This window comes from Dermochelys coriacea, chromosome 7, assembly GCF_009764565.3.
Source record: "Dermochelys coriacea isolate rDerCor1 chromosome 7, rDerCor1.pri.v4, whole genome shotgun sequence".
Classification (NCBI taxonomy): Eukaryota; Metazoa; Chordata; order Testudines; family Dermochelyidae; genus Dermochelys; species Dermochelys coriacea.
This window is the reverse complement of record NC_050074.1, coordinates 92,372,758-92,390,905: the sequence shown is the minus strand read 5'-3', so window position 1 is coordinate 92,390,905 and position 18,148 is coordinate 92,372,758. Positions and strand designations below refer to the sequence as shown.

The 18,148-nt window shown below is 41.1% G+C and overlaps 2 protein-coding genes across 3 annotated transcripts in view; both read left to right on the top strand.

Annotated features, from left to right (window-relative positions):
- Positions 1-586, top strand: part of PANK1 (pantothenate kinase 1) — a 37,659-nt gene extending 37,073 nt beyond the window's left edge. Inside the window, exon 8 of the transcript XR_006282551.1 lies at positions 575-586. The gene's annotated coding sequence lies outside the window, so the exon portion shown is untranslated. The remainder of the gene's footprint in view (positions 1-574) is intronic.
- A 10,346-nt stretch (positions 587-10,932) lies between these two features.
- Positions 10,933-18,148, top strand: part of SLC16A12 (solute carrier family 16 member 12) — a 66,399-nt gene continuing 59,183 nt past the window's right edge. For both annotated transcript variants that reach the window (XM_038408238.2, XM_043519002.1), the window contains exon 1: positions 10,933-11,013. The gene's annotated coding sequence lies outside the window, so the exon portion shown is untranslated. The remainder of the gene's footprint in view (positions 11,014-18,148) is intronic.

Below are 18,148 nucleotides of genomic sequence, written 5' to 3'. Positions count from 1 at the left end.
TAGACACAGCTCGGTCGATAGAATAATTCTTCCTGTGACCGAGCTGTGTCTACAGCATAGGTAGGTTGACCTAGCTACATTGCATAGTGCGTGGAATTTTTCATAGTCCTGAGCAATATAGCTTCATCGACCAGGTCTTGGTGTTGGCTATTTCAAACATTGCATGCCTCCTCAATTTTTAAAAAGCCAGCAGTTATAATGGACATAAAAGGTTTACTTTTCAAGCTTCAGTGCAAACAATGTTCAGAAGGTAAATGTGCACATGCAGAGTCACACATGCAACTATTTCAGTATTTCCACAAATACCAGAAAATGGCTGGAGCTGTGAACTTGAACATGTAAGCTGTGCTCAGGAGGAAAGATCTTCCATACTCACACTGATTCAGAAGAATTATAGTTTACATGACAGACAATTTTTTGGACCTCTCTAAGCAGCATAAAGAAGTCAAATACTGAAGACCCATCCTTTATCTGGAGTAGATTAAAAAATATACTAGCATATTGTACCTAACCTTTCAGGCAAAAGACTTACTGAACATAGCAAGCACTTAGAGATGTTTGTTACTCCCAGGAGAAAAGTCTTTTTATGTGCTTTTGATTTGAAGCTATAATAGTAAGCCCTGTATGCATTACTAGTGACCGAACAACACTCGGTTCTGTGTGCTACAGTGTAGAGCACAACTGTATTTGAGAACTGCAGCAGTTTCTTTCCTTAATGACTTACTTTTTAAGGCTATGAGTCTGTTACATGGGTCACAGAAGTCACGGGTTCCTTGACTTTCCGGAACCTCTGAGACTTCTGCAGTGGCTGGTGCAGCTGAATCTAGGGCCACCCAAGCAGCTGGTCCTAGGGCCAGCCACACTGGCCTCTGCTGGGGCAGCCCCAGGCAGCTGGCCCCGGGGCCACTCAAGCAGCGGCCGGTGCAGTTGGCCCCAGGGGCGGCCCTGGAGCAGCAGCAGTCTGAGGCAGTCAGCCCTTGCTGCCAGAGCAGGGGGCAGCTGGCGGCCCACCGGGGCCCCCCCAGAGCAGCAGCCCCCCTCGGGTCCCCCAGGGCAGCTAAGATTTAGTCACGGGCTGTGAATTTTTGTTTACTGCTTGTGACCTGTCTGATTTTTACTAAAAATACCCATGACTAAATCTTAGCCTTACTTATTTTCAAACATCATGCTTTGGGTGTATGAAGTGTAAATCCTGTTGTCATTTGTCCATTCTTCTTTTCTCCCCTCCTGTTGCTCTTCTTGAGTGCTATATTATAGGAAAGCCAGAGGCAAACCAATGTCAGTCATCCCATCAGTACAATTACTTGTTTCTGATCCACTGTGCCTTGAACCATGGAGCCCATACAACCTGCTTGGCTCTGCTAATGTTTTTCCTACAGAGGAAAAAGACAAGGAGAAGAGATAAGAGCTTGTTAGAGTTCAGGTGAGCAAAAGTCCTTACCATGTCCTCCAACCTGTGTTGGTTCAATTTGGCAGCAGCTTCCAGCAGCCTGTGAAATGGACTCTTCCGGCTGGGGAAGTAGGATCACCTTTCCCATCTGGAACATTCACTACAGCTCCAGTAAAGCCATGGGTTGCTTCCCTATGAGTTGTTCTGCCAGAGGCTTTTAGTACTATCTACCATCTCCTGTTCTTCTACTTCAAACTTTCTCTGGCCATCCTCTGTCCTGTGCGCTCTTCTTGCTCAGAACCTGCAGCTTTCCCACTTCCTGCATGTCTTGTGCTGGTGAGTAGAAGAAACAGGTTAATATCAGAGGTGTGTCTTGGCTACTACTTAGATACTGTGGGGATAAGGACCATATAGAGGTATTTCTAGACTTGCTGATAGACAAATAGTAGTATAGCCCTTTAAAGTCAAGGTCAACACTAGCTCTAATGTGACAGAAATCATGAGAAAACGGTCTACTTTTAATTAGAGTTCTGTTTAACATTATTTCTATTCTCTTCACAAAGAAATTCAGTAATTTATTAATATTTATAAACTGCATACAGCATGCTAATGTATTTTAGTTGTTTTTCCTTGTCAAATTTGTCATATGCAGAACCATTACAAACTGTATCTTTTGATGCTGTTACTAACCACAAATGAGCTCAGATATGTTAGGTGGTTACAATTGCTATAGTAACATTAGAGGGACCCATAATATCAGCAGTGCAAATTCTGATAGCAGTCTCTGGCTGTGCTCTGCATACCAAAGACGTTACACATTTTGTTTACATTGTTACAAAAACAAATCTCTTCCGTCCTCTTCTCTACTCCCTTGCCTTTTCCTAACAGGTGATTGTTTGATATGAGAACATCCATCACTTTGCTTAATGTGTACTTTACTTACTGTATTGTATTTTCAGTTTTCTCATAACTGGGTGGAAGAAAAATACAAATTTAGAAACATACTGTAAACTAACAGTGTAAAAAACGGTGAAAAGAACTGCCTGGTCCACAAATAAAATAAGGCTCTTTTGGGAGAAAGCACTTACATCAGTAGATCTTGCAACATGCCAGGAAGATCAACAAATTCAGGCTGTCAGTGCAAGAAGGGAAGTGAACTCCAGAGTTGGAGATGCTCTCTGAAAAATAACCCAACCCCAGCATTATATATAACAGCCCCTAGAATATTATATATATTATATAACCTCGGGTGTCTCTGGTCTCAACTGTTGGGTAAAGCACAAAATAAGGCTCTATTTTAAAATGCTGTATGTATTCTGAACATGAAACTTAAAGGGCATAATAGGTTTCCTGCTACAGTGATTAAATGTTTTTAATACTCTCTGCATAGCTGTTTGTTTGCATGGATGTAACCCCTTTTCTTGTTAGTTTTTTGTCTCTGATCTTTTAAAGGAAATGTATAACAAATCACGACAGTCAAACATAGATCACAATACAAGAGAGGTTTAATATTTTTAACAAAAATATTAGTAAAATTGGGTTGAACAACACATAGTCAGAAAAATAAAGAGCAAGAAGTAATAAAAGGAGGCTCAAATAAGATAAGTAAAAATATATGTGCTGCCAAAGGCCAAAACAGTCCCTATAGTTCTTTTGTCATCTTGAAATCTACCTACTAATCTCTCCTATGATCTTAAAAATCTGATTCACTGTCTTATTCTAGGATTGGCCTGATTTTTAATGCCTTAATGTTATTTTTTTGCTGTCATGCATATTTATATTATACAAATAAGACACTATATGAATGTTATAATTAATCCTGTGAAGCACAGATTGCATTATTTTTATGGCAAAATATTTGGATTCAGTGTTGTTGTACCCTGGTCGGTTCCAGGATATTAGACTGGGGTGGGTGAGGTAATATCCTTTTATTGGACCAAATTCTGCTGGTGAGAGAGATAATAGAAGTTGGTCCAATAAAAGATATTACCTCACCCACCTTCTCTCTCCAAAATATTTGTGTGGTGGTCACCAGTGTGAGAGTACCACCAACAGATCTGAATCTCTTAGAACAAACCTCTCTCTATATATAAATTTAATTGTTTAAATTGATAATACAGTGGTGCTCAAGGGCCCTGATCCTGATTTGGTGCTAGATGCTATACAAATGTATAAAAACTTGTTCCCTGCCTTACCTTTGGATCCTGATCATTCTAGACTCCATTGCAACAGTGGGAAGGAGTTATTACAGGGGTCCAAATACAGGGTTCCCAACTCCTCATGACATCCTGAGGACGGGGGTGGGGAGGTCAGCTAGTTTGCAGATCGTTAAAACATGTTCAAAGCACCATGTCAATATTAGTTCCTGGGACATTCATACAAAACTAGGCTGGATTGATCACCTTAGCCTTCCTCTCTGAAATCTGCTAAAGAGTTTCTCATTGCCCTAAGGCAATAATTCATCTATAAAATGAGCAACGTGGGTGAGAACCTCTATTTTCACTTTGGGGCATATTCTGTTTCTTCTAATCCCACCCCCACTCCCCCTGCTCTAGAGAAACACTAACCAATGTGGGCCCCACTTTATAATGGCCATTAAAAAAAACAGTTGGTGGTTTGTTTTCTCATCGGATTAATAGCCTTTTTAAGGAAGGTCAAGTCTGTGCCTCATCACTTCAGAGGGAGAGAGATAATCTGAAGTGTAGTTTCAGTAATAAAGACCTCTTGAGTACCATACTGGGTAGAAATTATTGTTTGGTAAGGAGGGGAGAAAGGTACTAAGACAAAAAAAAAAAAAAAACCTTTAAACTCAAATCTGCTCTGAAAAATGGTTTCAGTTCTGATGGAAGTACGTATATATGATTTCTTGTAGAATAAAAAGAAAAGGAGTACTTGTGGCACCTTAGAGACTAACAAATTTATTTGAGCATAAGCTTTTGTGAGTTATAGCTCACTTCATCGGATACCTTTTTCTTTTTGCGAATACAGACTAACACTGCTGCTACTCTGAATCTTGTAGGATAGTAATACATATTTTGATGCTCCAATGTTGGCAAGGCTACTCCAGCTGTTAGTCTTCTCAGCGTTCATGTTCCTTTGAGACTGTCATGAGGATAGCCACAAGTGATTTTTGGCAGGACATAGTTGCATTTTTGTAGAGGAAAACCATGTGGGGTTGAACTGGTGACAGAATAAACATCCATGATTGTTCCTATTTCAGAGTGATTGGTCCCTCATTTAGGGGCTGTCTTTTAAACGTGCAAAGAGCCTTTGTATCCAGAAGAAAAACAAGATAACACAAACTGTAGAAACTATGCCAGACATTTGCCCTTACCTCCATAGCAGTAGATGAGAGCTAGAGGAGCCATTCATAATTTATATTTAAAGATGTCAAATGTAATCAATTTCTAACTTTTGGTGGTTGGAACTAGGCAGGGGAGCATAAGAGAGGTGCCCTGCATGTAACAGGAGTGGCTTCTGGGCCCTTTAGAAAAATCCATGCTCATGATCCCAGTCTGAGAAGAGACACTAAGAGGTGGTCTGTAGAACCCATGTCCCAGACTATAGTGGAATAGAGGCCAGTCCATCCTAAAGAGAGAGGGGTCTGGAAAAATAAATAGGAGGTAAGGAAAAGATGTGAGGACCATGGGGGAAAGAATTAGGTAGTCAATATAGGGGAGGGGGAGAGGGAACAACATGAACCAAGGAGGAAAAAGGGAGAGATGGGGTCAGGGTAGTAGAAGAGAATATTGAAGTGAAAAATGGAGGAAGCCAGGAAATGGGTAGGAAAAGTGAGAGAGCATAGGGGAGAGGAAGGGATAAGACAAAAGGAAGAGAAATACACAGGAATGAGATATGGTGTAAAGAGAACAGTGGGCAACAGAAGGAGAAGGAAAAACATTCTAGAGGAATGGAAGGGAAAGGAGAGAGCCAGATATTAGACACAGCTGTAGGGGTAGAACGGTTTTTCATTGATTCTGTTCTCTGCATTTTAAAAAAAAAAATACGTATTTTTTTGTACTTCCCTGGCCGGGGGGGGCGAAGCTAAGGGGAGTGGGATATCTGGGCTCACCATGGCTCAGGGCCTAAGTGAGGGGAGCAGGAGTACTAAGAATCGCTAAACTGGAGGTGAGCCATGTTTTGTATGGGATGGGAATATACTAGGATTTTTTCCTCTATAAATCAAGCAGTGCACACACTGGACCAACCACATCTCTGAGGCTGATGGAGTTACACTAGGAATGGATTTGGTTTACTAGTCTAACTGATTGATTTAGCATTCATATAGTAATGCTGCAGACAAATGGTATACCATAAAGCACTTAGTTCCAGGAGAAGATAGTTCTTATGTTGGTTATATCCCAACCCATAATGCAGAATTTTAGCAACACCTACATACACAAAAACTCTGTTGATAGGGTAAGGGAAAGAAGAAATCGTATCTCTCTGCTGTGTATAGTTGTCATAAATATAAAGGGAAGGGTAAACACCTTTAAAATCCCTTCTGGCCAGAGGAAAAACCCTTTCACCTGTAAAGGGTTAAGAAGCTAGGATAACCTCGCTGGCACCTGACCACAATGACCAATGAGAAGACAAGATACTTTCAAAGCTGGAGGGGGGAGAAACAAAGGGTCTGTGTCTGTCTGTATGATGCTTTTGCTGGCAATAGAACAGAAATAGAGTCTTAAAACTTAGTAAATAATCTAGCTAAATATGCATTAGATTATGATTTCTTTAAATGGCTGAGAAAATAAACTGTGCTGAATGGAATGGATATTCCTGTTTTTGTGTCTTTTTGTAACTTAAGGTTTTGCCTAGAGGGATTCTCTATGTTTTGAACCTAATTACCCTGTAAGGTATTTACCATCCTGATTTTACAGAGGTGATTCTTTTTACTTTTTCTTTTATTAAAATTCTTCTTTTAAGAAACTGAATGCTTTTTTCATTGTTCTTAAGATTCAAGGGTTTGGGTCTGTGGTCACCTATGCAAATTGGTGAGGATTTTTATCAAACCTTCCCCAGAAAAAAGGGGGTAAGATTTGGGAGGATTTTGGGGTAAAGACGTTTCCAAACAAACTCTTTCCTAATAATAATAACAACACTGGTGTTAGACGTTTGATGGTGGCAGCGAAAGTCCAAGGGCAAAGGGTAAAATAGTTTGTATCTTGAGGAAGTTTTAACCTAAGCTGGTAAAAGTAACCTTAGGAGGTTTTCATGCAGGTCCCCACATCTGTACCCTAACATTCAGAGTGGGGAAGGAACTTTGACAATAGTCTTAATCCAATTCTCACTGAAGTTAATGGGAGGATGTGATGGGATCTGACTCCAGGGTACAGACTGGAACTGTGGGACTGCTGTGCCCCCTTAAGTCTCCAGCCTGGGCAATAGCTCACAAAGCTATGCCAGTGACAAACAGCAACTCCCTCCAGATGCTGTGATTACTCAGCCATCAGCCTGTGGGGACTTGCAACCAGCTACATTGCATGCATGCTCTCTAAGCCACTCATGAATAATACAGAGAGGGACACCAGCCAATCACCCAGCCTTGCATCCCAAAAATATACCATCTTAGGCTGCTCAAGACTCCCTTGGACAGTGCAAACTAATTTATTATTTCACCACTCCGAGAAAGGGTAGCGGATATGCAACAGCCTTTGTTAACCTGAGCTGAGATTCCCCAAGCACTTCAACCAAAACCACACTGTTTTAGGTAAAATAGAAAATAGATTTATTAACTATAGAAAGACAGATTTTAAGAGATTATAAATAGCAGGCGTAGAGATCACAGTTGGTTACATAAGAAATACAAATAAATTTGTAGTCTAAATTCTACAAACTAAGCAGGATTTGAATCAAGCAGTTTCTCACCCCACTGGATGTTCCAGGCAGTTTAAAGCTCTTAATACACAGGCTGGATTCCCTTCCCAGCCTAGGACCAATCTCCTCAGTTCAAAGTCTTTACCTTCCAGATGATCTTCCAAGTGTTGAGATGGGGGAGGTGAGAGGCCCAGTGATGATGTCACTGCACCTCTTTTTTATGTTTTCTTCCAGCTGCTAGAAAGATCCTTGCTGTGATGTGGGGGTTAGGCAGTCCTCATTGGGTACGTGCCCTCTCTGAGGAGTCTCTGGGATAGTGGATTCTTCTTATTGGGCCATCAACATCTGACTAGTTGGTCCTGATGTAAATCTGTCTCACTATTGCTCCTTTGTTGCCACTGAAAGGCTGGCTGTAGGCATCTCCCAACCTCACAATATATTTCAATCTCACACACACAGAAATACTTCATAACTTCAGATACAAGGATAACACACAGTTTAACAGGGTAGTAATGTGCAACAAATCAAGGCTTCTTAAGTGATACCTCACAAGGCATACTTTGTACAAAACACATCATAATCATATCACAGTGGTGAATATGGGGGTCTAGGGTGCTCCTTTGAGGTACAGAGTGTCACAGAAGACTCCCATATATTTCAGTGGGCTTGAAATGAGGCCCTGTGTGTGTCAATAGAAAGTTAAGCTAATTTCCATTTACAGTAAAAATTATTTTTCTTATTACTTTTGTAGTAATATTTAAAAGCTTGTTTTTTTCAATATGTGGGTGTGTCCTCTATATCATCAGTAATTACCTCGCTAACATTGCTTATTCACAGTACACAGGAGAACAAGCAATGAGTGTAGAAGCCTCAAATGGTTTTGACATCAGGAGCAATTACATCATATTGACCAAGACTCTCAGTTCTTTTTTGCTGGCCACTAGTAGTTCATTTTGTTACATACAGCTGTCCTTGGAAGCTGGTTGCATGGCTGGGTCAGCCATCCATTGCTTTCAGTGAGCTAAACTCCAGAGGGACTGGGCATATGGCACATCCTTAATGGAAACCAGTGTGCAGCAGTTAGTCTAAAGGAGACATCTTGTTTTCACATGGTGTTTTCTTTCTAAATACCATTTAAAAAAACAACAGATTGAGTTAAAGTTGTGATGTAAAGCAAAAAGGCGAAAAAACAAAAAGCCAAATTTGACACCCATCATCCTAAAGAGATGTGTCACTTCCTAGCCTGAACTCATGCCTTTTTGATTTTTTGTTTTGTTTCCACAATAGTCTGAGATAAGGACGCTTCCTGACTTTTGTGTCTTTCCAAGTCCATCACGTCACAATTTTCAGAGTCAGATCTAATGCCATTGAAGTCAATGGGAGATTTCAGTGGGTGCTGGATGAAACCTTAATTCATTAGATAATTTCCTTTTGTAGAGCAAGTCTTCAAGATAACTTTTTCAGTGACACACACAATTTTGTTTTACACCTTTGGCTGAGTGGAACTTCCCCCCGAGTGGAAATATTGCCTATATCCTATTCATTCCTGTTCTCACAGCAGCAAAGGTGTTGCTTTGAGCAAAAGAAAAGGAATCCAGCATGTTGGTGAAATTCAAAATGCAGATTGGTTAGCATGGGATTAATTACTTTTGGTGGTTGCAATAGTGGCGTCAACAATACACTACATTATTTAAGCAATAAGCCAAAACATGGTTTGTTTTGATTGGCTATTGATGCATCACTATTTGTTATTTTTTAGCATCCACAAGTATGCTAGACTGCACAGAGAACAAATAGACTGATCCCAGTCCCTAAAACCTCAGAATGCAGATGCTGGACTTGGTAGAAAGTGAGGATATAAGATACAGTGAGGATGAGAAGATTTAGTTCATCAAGCCAGTGGAGAACTCTCAAATCTAAACACTCTCCTCTCTCTCATTCCTATCTTCTTTCAACAGTAAAAGGAAATAGCTCAGGACTTTGACCTGAGTTATGGTGGTATGCCTGCCAACTGGTGGCCAGTCTATAAAGCAGACTTAACTACTCCTTGATCTCCCCTGCTACTTGCACTCTTTGCTAGCATTCCAGATGTAGACAAATCCTCAAGCTGGCATCTTGCTGTTTTCCCCTGTAACTCATTTTATTAAATGTGTGAGTGTATTCATAATGGGGCACGGCTGGCCTAGTACTGTTAGAGCAACAGAAACACTGGGGAAAAAATAGAATCATTTCTCCAAAGGAAAAGGCTGTTTTCTTACTCTCTCCTTGGGCTCAGTTTGGAAATGAAAGTCTCAGATAAAATGGAAATAAAATTACTGGAGCTGAATGAAAATTGGGGAAATTTTTCACCAGAAAGTCTGTCCCCCGCCTCCCTTTTTTTACTTTTGGTTAAAAATTTTCAGCCAACTCTAAAATTGTCTATTAACTCAAAGAACTGACTTCAAATTGGAGATGGGACCCTGCATCATTGTAACTAGATGGCAAAAGAATTTTGATAAAGGGACATGAATATATTTAACAGAAATGCCAGTATCAGTTACTGGAATCCTGTTAGCTTTTAGAGCAGCCTCAACTCAAGTGTATTTGACTAAGTAAACAAATCTGTGTTATTCTAAGAAGATATGGCCTTTTGAAAAGGATCATGCTGTTACTCAGCTAGAGTTCAGCATATTTGCTCTTGGCTACAGCAGACAGCTCAGAATTCAGATAGGTTAAAGTTTAGCTGAAGGCTCCTGAGTTAGTTTACAGCTTTCACCAAAAAAAGGTCACAGTGACAAATAATCCTGAAATAGTCATCAGACACAGAAAACAGAGATGAGGATTCTTGACTTGATCTCTGTGTTTCTCATCATTTCCTTTTTTATCTCAGCCACCGAGTGCAGGTATAAAAGAACCCTCTGTTCCGTCAAGTACGGGAGATAACTGGTATCATTCCTCCAGTAGGCATTGTTGTCTACCCTTGCACAGCATGGACAACTCTGCTATGCATGATCAGCCTCTTTAAAGTTTGAGTACGGAGGCAGTATGCTAGGGAGGCTAAGGCTTGTTCTTTGAGAGACCCAGGACCCAGGCATGGACTTCATCTCACTTGATAGATTGCATTCCACATTTTCAAATAGGCAGGAGTTAATGGACATCCATAGTTTCCTGTGGTATTCTACTATGATGTTTCTCCATTGTCAGAGCTGGACCATGTTTGAAAAGTTGCCATTTCTCTAAAGACAATCCTTTTGGGTGACTTGGACTTTGATCTGGGTGAAGAAGCATAAATGTAAGTTGACTTTCTTTCAGTGAGTATTATTCACCTTTTCCCAGGCACAGTTTTTGAATCTCTAACATTATTTATTTAACTTCTCTGCTCTATTACTAGGCTGTTGAGAAGTAATCTTCCAAACAGAAGTCTGTTACAAAGCAGATATGCAAAGAGATTGTACTTTCCTGGACAAATCTAAACAGCGTTATCTCTTACGATTCAGTGGTGGTGACGTTTTAAAAATTGTGATGGGGCAAGGCCAGATGGCTATAGGAAAGTAGTGAGAAACAAGTATGTTAGCCCCAGGCTAAATGAATCCCTGTTACTATGGTAACCAAATGGCAGTGGCTCCAGGTAATCAAGACACCTGGGGCCAATTAAGATCCTTCCAAAAAGCAGCTAGGTTGATTGGGACACCTGAAGCCAATCAGGGGCTGGCTGAAACTAGTTAAAGCCTCCCACTTAGTCAGATGGGGTGTGTTTGTCAGGAGCTATGCTGCTGGAGAAAGGGAGCGGTATACACCTTATCAGGCACAAGAAAGGAGGCCCTGAGGTAAGGGTGAAGTAGATATTGAGGAATTGTACTTGTCCTGTTTCTAAAAAAAGTCAGCTACCAAGAACTGCTGCTATCAGGGTTCCTGGGCTGGAGCTCAGAGTAGAGGGCGGGCCCTGGCTTTCCCCCTCCCCTCCCTGACTGAGCCTGGGAGGCAACAGAGACTGTGTGAGGGAGAGTAGCTTCTCCTCCCCTTCCTTGCTGTTTTATGATGAAAATGGCTCAGTAGGCTGTGACCTTTGTCCCTAGAGAGAGAAGGGTTACGTGGAGGGTCACCGTGAGCCTCTGAGGCTAGCGTAATCTGCCAGGAAGCGTGGGACCCACTGAGACAAAGTCTGAGCTTCTGTCACAAAATGTTTATTCTATTTACATCTCATGTGCCTTTTCCCTGTAGTCTATCAACCTCACATCTTGCGTTATTGGATTCTTTACTAGGCTGGGGCAAGAAGGATCCCTCCTGACATCGCAGTGTGTTTGTATGTGGGGAGGGGGGGGGGTGTGAGGACATTATACAATAAGAGGCTTCATAAGCTGTGAAGTTAGCAAGACTGGGACTTTTCAGCTTGGAAAAGAGATGATTGACAGGATATGATAGAGATCTATAAAATTGTGACTGGTGTGAAGAAAGTGAACAAGAAAGTGTTTTTTACCTCTTCATAGAACACAAGAACCAGGGGTCACACAATGAAAGTAATAGGCAGCATGTTTAAAACAAACATAAGGAAGTACTTTTCCATACAACGCACAGTCAACCTGTGGAACTGGATGCCAGGGGATGTTGTGAAGGCCAAAACTATAACAGAGTTCAAAAAAGAACTAGATAAGTTCATGGAGGATATGCCTATCAATGGCTATTAGCCAAGATGGGCAGGAATGTAACACTATGCTCTGAGTGTTCTTGGCCTCTGTTTGCCAGATTCTAGGAATAGAAGACAGTGGATGGATCGCTTCACGATTGCCTGGTCTATTTATTCTCTCTGAAGCACCTGACAGTGGCCGCTGTTGGAAGACGGAATACTGGGCTAGATGGTCTGACCCTGTGTGGCAGTTCTTATGTTAGTGTTGGAGACAAATCCAGAGGCTGAAACCCCTTTATCCACAAAACAAGTAGGGAAGGGTGAGCTTCCCCTCACCAGCCTGCTCATTTGCCTCAGCCTGGCTTTTGGAGGAAAGAGTTTTGTTTCTGTTCCTTTTCAGACCTTGACTTTTCTGCTTAGCCTACCAACAAGATTGCCAGGTGTGGTGGCCAGTTTAGTGATGTGGACACTTGCCCACTAGGAAATGGACTAAAATCTACCCACTCTTTTTATAAAGCATAATAAACAACCACCACAGAGAAATGCTCTTCAGTCCATAACAACCTATTCAGGCTTGGCTTGAACCAGCAACCTATCAATGAAAGGAGTTGTCTGTTACCAGTTTCCAGATCCATCCATTCCCTGAATGCAATGCATGTTCTTACAGAAGCTATAAGATATAGTTCATATACCAGCGAGAGCCAAGACAACACTGAATATTTTTTTTTACCAAGGGAAGGCTTTAGGTTTCAGGTGTGTAGGTGGTGACTGGTACATGTCATCCAAGAATTGTGCAGGATGTCTTGCACAGACCCAGATGGTGAAAGAGGACTTGAAATTGGCCCCAAAAGCTGAAAGAAGGGGGAACCCTCTCCAGCATGAGATTAACGTCTCATGTTTTTCAGGGCTGTCTCCAAAAACACATAGGTAGGTTTGCGTGGAATCCTTCACTGACATGCTTGTGCAGTGGAAAAACTGTGTGTGTGGGGGAGGGGGGGGGGAAACTGTTGATAAAAATGGAAACATTGATTCATGCTGACCTACAAGCTCTTGGTTTTTATAACATTTTTTCCCTGGATGGAACTATGACACCTAAACCCTCTTCTTTCTTCTCCTCCACACACAAAACCGCAGTGATGTGTCTGATGTTCAGCGTGCAGCTGTGTGCCACTTTTACCACTAGATGGCATCATTACCCCGGGTTTTAATTTTTCATACCTGTAAAATGCTGAGAAAAGAGAAGGGTGAGCCTGACACATGCTCCCCCATCCATCTTTGCTTTCCCAGAGCTGAGTGAAAAGGTTGTTTAGGAAACAGTATGCCATTTATTTTGCTAGTTCATTCTGTATAATCCCCCTTCACTTGAAATGTAGATCTTTTATTAATGGGTGGCAGTCTGGTAGCTAGTCCCTGAAGGTTCCTTGTGAGATTGTCTTTCCTGCACACCACCTCCCACATTGAGAGTGGCAGCTTTGTCCTGTTCAAGCAGGCCAGTTGGTGGGTGCTTTTCAGAGGAAGGTGGGTAATTAGTATTATCAGCATTTTACGGATTGAAAACCAGTTCAAGAGCCTCAGTTTTCCCCATCATTAAAATGAAATTAATGTACTGGTGTGGAGTAGGGAGAGGGTTAGGGCTTCACCTCCATCTTCTCCCTCCCCCCAATTGGGTACTACACACCCAGTAGGGAAAGAGCAGGCCTTTTTTGTCCTCAGCAGTGGAACTGCAATTTTGCCTCTCATTGCCATCCTTCAAGGCCAGGTGAAGGGAGAGAGGTCCTTGCCTTCTCCTCCCCAGTCTATAAGAGCCAGACAGAATCTTGTCTTGTATCTGTAGTGCTGTTATTTCTTATACAGTATGAACTACTAACTCCATGTCTGTGGAAGAACATGCCAAGCCATGTCTCAGACTGCTCCAAGGAAGAGCATAAAAGCATTGGCTGTGCCCCTGTGGCTGCTAGCCTTCAATAGTACAAAGCAACACCTCAACCTGATCATGAAAATGGGCTTTATCTAGCCTTTAATCTGGGGTTAACTGGTTGGAAACCCATGAACTGGGGTTGTTTAAGGGGCCAGTCTTGAAATGTGATGAGCAGCTCTTGAACTTGCTTCACAGGAGGTGGTCAGCACCTCACATAATCAGGCCCTAAGTATACAAGGAAAGTGCAACAGTGTCTAATATCATATTAGTTAACACAGTTTCTAACAAGATGCATTTTCCCAGTGTTGACAATGCCTAGAGGGTTTTCCCTTTCAGGCTTTTCGGTACTCAGGCTAGCACTGAGTAAAAAGAATGAGATCACTTTTTGGTACTTTCTCATATCCAATTTTAAAATATGGAAGCTGATAATTACTGAATGGAAATAGATACTTTTGTTAAACTAATATTAAAAATTGATCTGCCTATATTTAGCCTACCTGATCTAAAAGGCTCTAACTGATAACTCTTTCAGAGATGTAGGAAAGTGGTGCTGAGATGTATGTAAAATGATCTGTGAAGAGACATGCAGGGATTTCTAATCCCACAACAGTATAGAAGGGTAAATATTAAGCTCTTAACTCTTCATATTTTTCCCCTCTAACCAAATTTCAGCTATAACAAATAATTGTCTTAATTCCATATTGTGGACATCTCTTAAACTTTATTTTTCTAATTTTTTTGTTTATAGATCAACCCCTGTAAATTTTATCTAAATGTATCTAATGGAACTGGAGATGTGATTGATGCATTTATGTATTTTTGAGACTGCAGTGTATTCTGGTGTTGGATTTACACTATCTTCTGGTTTCCCACTGAAGTCCAGTAAATAGCTAAGAAAGACTATGTGATTTGGTCATAGGAGCCTTTCCTTACTGGCCTTGAATATAAGGAGTTAATTACATGTTCCAAAGGTGTCCAGGTTTGGGTTATAGGTGCAGATAGGGAATTCTATTTATGGATGCCCAGCCTGAGACCTTGGGCCTGACTTTCAGAGATGCTGAGGAAACCAAACACCCCCGATTTCAAATGGAGTTGTGGTGCTTGGCGCACATGAAAACTACAGACAGTCCTTGACTTTATAATGTTTGAGTTATGATGAACGGCACTGATATTTATAAACTGACACCCTGTTTCAACTTTCTGATGTCTTAGGACGAATTTATGACACTTGATCCGATGCCATGCCAGCGAACAAGTTAATATGTTCATACGTGCACATTAACATTCTGTGCTGCTCATCTCCCTGGCTTAAGATGGTCATTTGCTCTTCCGATGCCATTTTTACATGGTGAATCTTTGTGTTTCCAAACTCCATTTTAAAATTTTGTTTCTTTGACATTAATAATGGCAGAAAAGCATAAATCTGATGTTTGTTCTTCTTAGAAGAACATGTTAAGGGCTCAGTTCCTATGCAATCAACTTGATAAATAAGCAGTGTGTTCAACTTATTGCTCAAGTTGAGAAATTGGCTGGAGGATCAAAATCAACACGATGCTCCTGTGAGTTTAGGCATAATTCAGGAAAAGGCTAGGAGTCTTTATGATGATCTAATAAAGAAACAATAGGGGGAGAGTTCTATTGCTGAGCCTTTTAATGCCAGAAGGGGGTGGTTTATGTTTAAAGCCAGGGTCAATTTGCATAACATCAGGGTCACAGGTGAAGCTGCCAGTGCTGATGAGGAGGCAGCTCGTGCTTTTCCTGAGACATTGGCTGAGATAATTGAAGAGGGTGGGTATTGTGCTCAGGAAGCTTTTAATATTGACAAAACTGGGCTCTTGGGCGGAAAAAATGCTGTCAAGAACTTACATTGCCAAAGAAGAGAGAGCCATGCCAGGGTACAAAGCTGCTAAAGATAGGCTCACTCTCTTGCTCGGTGCAAATTCTGCAGGTGACTTTAAACTTAAACCTTTGCAGCTTGTGTACCATTTGGAAAACCACAGGGCTTTGAAGGCATATTCCAACGCATTTTTCCCAGTGATACAGAAATCCAATCCTAAGGCATGGGTCAATAAGAATATTTTTGAGGACTGATTTAATCATCACTTTGTGCCAAGAGTCGGGGATTATTGCAACAAAAACAGTCTTGCATTTAAAGCATTGTTAATCCTTGACAATGCTTCTGGTCATCCAACCATCCTTGATGACATGCATCCTGATATCAAAGTGGTGTTTCTCCCCCCCCCCCCCCCCCACCCACGCCACCTCATTGTTGCAATCCATAGACCAGGGGATAATTGCATCCTTCAAGGCCTACTATCTTAGGATCACATTTACCCAGGCCATCAGGGCAACTGAGAAGGAAGGTGGACCAGTTTGGAAGGAATTCTGGAAGGGCTTTAATATTTACCATGCAGTCAAGAACATCGGAGCAGCAAGGAGTGAAGTTAAAAAATCAAATTTGAATGGCGTTTGGGGAAAATTGTGTCCTGAGTTTGTGTCTGATTTCCAAGGCTTTACAGAAACTGTTGAAGAGGTGACCAAAGATGTTGTTGAAATGGGCTAAGAACTCCTCTTAGACATTGCACCAGAGGATGTTGATGCATTGCTGGCATCATATTCTGAAGAATTAACTAATGAAGACCGCATTGAATTGGAATAGCAAAAAGTGGCAGAGCAAGAAGATGATGTATCCACTCTTGAAGACACTCCGCCTCTTGACCTCAAAAGTGTTGGCTGAGACATTTCAATATTTGGAAGCTGCCATGTCCCTGTTTGATGAACATGACCCCAACATTGAACACAGTGCATCTGTAAATAGGGGCATATCCAACATGTACACCTGCTACAGAGAAATTTTCAAGGAAAAGAGAACATCTGTGCAAACTTCCTTAGATTTTCTTTAAGAAAGCAAACAAGACTCCAGAAAAACCTGCAGCCAAGACTCCTGAGAAGAGCCCTTCAAAAAGTCCAGCAAAGTAATCTCAGTCCTTCCAAATCACCTCAAACCCCCTGAAAACTCCACCCAATTAGACCCACCTATGAGCTCAGAAGAAGGTGACCCATCTCTTTCATTCCTTCAGTAGGTTTCTTAACCTACAAATCAAATAAGATCAGCAACACCCAGGAATGATGAAGACAAGGTGTGTGTGTGTGTGTGTGTGTGTGTGTATATATATATATATATATTTTTAAGGCTTTAAAACTTGTCTCTGCTTTTTAGATCATTTTTAGGTAGGGGTAATATACAGTGTTTCTTTATGTATTTTTAGCTTGTGTGATTTTTAGTCCATATAATTGCTATTTACAATATAAATACATTAATGCAGCTATATTACTATAATTGATTGAGTTAAAAAATCTGGGTTATTTTGGTGAAAATATCAGGCCTTGGTTCAGGAACCAATCCCCCATTTTTCCCCCCTATGGGAAAATGTGTTTCTGAGTTATGACTGTTTGACTTAAGACACGATTTTCAGGAACCAATTGTGTTGTAAGTCTGAGCACTGCCTGTAGTTTCAAGGTGTCACAGGCTGGGCCTCCAAAAATGGAGGCACCTGAAATCAGTGTCCACTTTTTAAAATGTTGGCCTAAACTCACCATTAAAATATATCCCTTAAACCTGGCCTAGGGAGGTGGTGCTGCTCTGCTTTGAGTTTACCACAAATAATTGCTGTAGGTGAAAATATTAACATTAGTGTACACTTATCTGTGTGAGACAGCTAACGATATTATATACTGTGAGCATTTACTGCCCTCTCAAACTTTCCAAAAGCATTGACCTCATGCATCTGGCAATTTCTAGCATCATGGCTTCTGTTTGCTAGGTGTTGCATCATACTGGTTTCAGAAGGGGTTTGAAAAACTTGAAAGTTTCATGCTCTATCCCACATGGACAGAAAACTAAACAAGAGCTAAAAAACTATATTCCAGGAAATGCACTTTTTTCACAGCCAAGTATTCCAGATAAATGAATGTGTTCCTTGGATATGAATGGAAAATTTTAGAGAGGGAAGTGGAGGGATCAAAGTGAATTCCATTTTCATTATTGTTTGTTAAACTGCTTTCTGTAACATCTCAAAGTATTATTTCTCATGAAGCAAGAAGCGAAATGTGCATGGGCAAAAAATGTCCACAAGTAACATGGGGAAACCTGTCAGAAAGACACGAATGTAGGGGAAAATCCTGCAACATTCTTATTGCCATGGAGAATTTCTTCCAGTTCCTGAATGACTCAGTGAAGTCATGCATGTTACTCTAGCCAGTCCTGTCTCAGCCCCAACTACTACTGACCACTATATATACACGCACTATGTAAACAAGTTACGTGATTTGTTAAATTGTCATTTTCCAGTGCAGCAGACTGTAGCTCCATTACAAGATGTCCATGTATTCCCAATCCCTATAATGTTGTTGCTTTATT